Genomic DNA, 3470 nt, shown 5'->3' on the forward strand with positions numbered 1-3470 from the left:
GGCTAGCGCCAGCGCCGGAGTCGGGGGCGAGCGCCGGGGCCAGGTCGGGCGCGGCGGTGCGACGGGGGAGAGTGGGGATTTTGGGGGGGGGGAGGCGGGATGAAGCAGGGCAGGTGAGAATTTTGGGTTAAGTGGACATATCAGTAGCGCATTTGCACGAAAAGCGCTGCTACTACCTTCAGTAGCTGTAGCGCTTTATACGAAATTCTCTTCTACTAACTTCAGTATCTATAGCGGTTTAGGCAAAACGCGCTGCTACTACCTTCGCTACTGCCAGTTTTCCTTTTTCTTTTCCTTTATTTCATCCCACTTTTATTTCCCGAGGGCAGTGAACGAAGGGAGGGCGATATATATTGCATCATTTGATGGTTAAATATGTATGCAAAATAGGAACATATATATTACACATCATTGGACCCATGCACAATAATGGCTAAGTGTGTATACAAAATAGGAACATATATATATATATATATATTACATCATTTGACCGATAACATAAGTTTGCTCAGTGCTGACGTTTTCGTTTTTGAGTCAGCTTCTTTCCCTTCTTGTTCGTCGAAGAATAATTGAGACCCTCATTGTGACTTTGCCTTTTCCATGGAGTACGATTTTTCTTAGGTAATGTAGTATTGATTCTTCTTTTGACGTATACTTCATCATCATCGTCATCTTCCCTCATTGGGTTGCCGTACTGATCATTGTCTTCCTCGTTGGCGACTCCATCCATTCCAATGATGTTCCTTTTGCCTCTCCTCAGGACAACACGGCTGGGATTGCGCAGGTCAGTTATGAAGAAGCATTGTGTCACGTGCTTAGCGTGTACCCATGGCTCATTTTTTGCGATAGCGTTCACGGTAGCGCTCTTGGCGTCGGGTACAGTCATGGTAGTGAAAATCCGGCTTTCTCTTTCGACATTCTTAGCCCATCTGACACGGAACATCGTCGTGTTGTGCAGTCCAGAGTAGTCAAGCTCCCAGATCTCCTCGACCCTTCCATAAAATCGTTTAGTTGCGCCATTGTCGCTGCCGGTCATGCATTCCATCGTCACCCCTGAGTTCTGATCATCACTATCCATATCTTTGGCCTCCGTGTAGAACGTGTATCCGTTGATATCATATGCCTGATAGGTTACGAGGTTGGGCGAGGGGCCATGTGCTAAGGCATATATGAGCAATCCGTCCTTAGAGCCCTCCTCCGGAGGATTAGCAATAATATGCTCTTTGAACCAATGCAGGAAAGTGGAGTTGTGCTCTCTAGTAACTTCAGTGTCTGTCCTGCATACCTTCAGTAGCGGCTCCGACGCCTTTCTCATTGTCTTTCCCAGCGCGGGGCACTCCTTCTAGTTTTTCAACAGCTCATCGATTTCGGCACTGCTCCGCTTACGTGGAGGTCCTCGATGCTCAGCGTGACCATTGAATAGATCTCCACGGTTTCTCCACGGGTCGTCCTGTTCAAGCCATCTTCGATGCCCCATGTACACGATTTTCCCAAACCTGCCATCTTTCCTTGACATTAGCTGCTGAGACGTCGTATCATCCATGCACCATGTGCATCCGCAATATCCATGGCACACCTGGCCTGCCACATATCCGTAACCGAGATAGTCCTGCACTGTCGTGATCAGCGTGGCTCTCATGTTGAAATACTCACCTTTGCTGGCATCCCATGTCTTGGCCGGTGTTTTCCATAACGTGTCTAACTCCTCTTGAAGTAGTCCCAGATACAAATTAATATTATTTCCTGGTTGTTTCGGCCCTTGAATAAGCATGCTCATGTGAATGTACTTCGATTTCATGCACAACCAGGGGGGGAGGTTGTACATCCATACAAACACGGGCCATGTTCTATGGTTGGTGTTCTGGTTGCCAAACGGATTCATGCCATCGGTACACGCGCCGAGCATGATGTTCCTTGCATCACATTCAAAATACCGATAGAAGCTGTTCAACGCTCTCCACTGGCTTCCATCCTTCACGTGTCTCAGCTTCGGATCATCTCCATCGTCGGGCTTCTTCCTCTCCGCGTGCCAGCGCATTAGCTTTGCTTCCTTGGGATCTACAAAATACCTCTGGAGACGGGGAGTGATTGGTAAGTACCATACAACTTTCTGGGGACATTTCTTCCCGGCCTTCTTGTATCAAGAAGCATTGCACACCGGACAACTTGTTTTTTCCGCGTGCTCCTTCCGATAAATTATGCAATCGTTGATGCATGCATGGTATCTAACGTGTGATAGATCAAGAGGGCACATGATCTTCTTGGCCTCATCAACACTAGTAGGACATAGATTACCCGCGGGAAGAACATCCTTTAGGTACTTGAGATGCTCATCGAGGCTAGTGTCGGTCCATTTGTTTTTAGCCTTCGTCTTCAGGAGTTGGAGCGTGAAACTCAAGCGGGTCACCTCAGGATTGCAACCATCATACAATGGAGTGTTCGAGTCTACCACCAGTTGCTCCATCTTAGCCTCCTCTCTAGAAGCAGCTCTCTCAGTACTCGTCTCCTTGCGAAGCAATGCTTGAACATGAGGGTCCCGCACGATTGAACTTAGTACCGACGAACTCTGCTGCGTGGAGTCCATGTCATTCTCTTCGCTGCCATGTCCGACCCCTTCTCCTCCGCCATGTCCGGCCCCTTCTCCGCGGCCATGTACGGCCTTTTCCCCGCCGCCATGATCGATCATCTCTTCGTCTTGCCCCGTGTCATCATTGCTTGCCCCGTCGGCATCCTCAACATCGTCATCCTCATCTTCAATTATCCACTGCGTATAGCCATCCATGAAACCAGTCATGAGCAGGTGCGCTTCAACATTACCATCGTCATGGGGGTCGAGCCAAACTATTCCTTTGCATTTTCGACACGGACATAAAACCTCTGTCCGGTTATTTTCTTTCATGTCCTGCACCGCCGATCACAACCACCTGTCCACCATCGTTCCACTGACCATCGTCAACTCTGCACGGTAATAATAAACAAATTGATTATAAAAATGCATGCATGCATCAAAGTCATACAAAACTTTGGCATGACCTTCCCTAAAAATAGGACATATATGGATCTAGAGTTTGCCCGGAATTCGCCGAAACGGAAATAAATCGACATTTCGGCAAAACATAGGCAACTCAAAAGCACAATTTGGCGTGCCACACACACAATTTCCTCAAACATATCACACACACATTAACATATTTTCATTTTGCAAAAGCATGAACTTTTCATCACCTCTATCTCGATCGAGATCGAGCACACGGTGGAGATGATGTTGTAGGGAGATCAAAAGTGCACAAAGCTCTTCTTGACAAAGATAGATCTAGTTAGGGGGCAAATAGGTCACTTAACTAAATGCTACATCTACCTAGCTAGCTAATTTGGGAGGAGACAACTTCAACTAGTGGAGGGGAAAGGAAAAAGAGAAAGGAGATGCATTAATGGAGGTGGTGTAGTTAGGTAGGAGTAATGAAGAGAGA

This window comes from Triticum dicoccoides, chromosome 1B (genome assembly GCF_002162155.2).
Source record: "Triticum dicoccoides isolate Atlit2015 ecotype Zavitan chromosome 1B, WEW_v2.0, whole genome shotgun sequence".
Classification (NCBI taxonomy): domain Eukaryota; kingdom Viridiplantae; phylum Streptophyta; class Magnoliopsida; order Poales; family Poaceae; genus Triticum; species Triticum dicoccoides.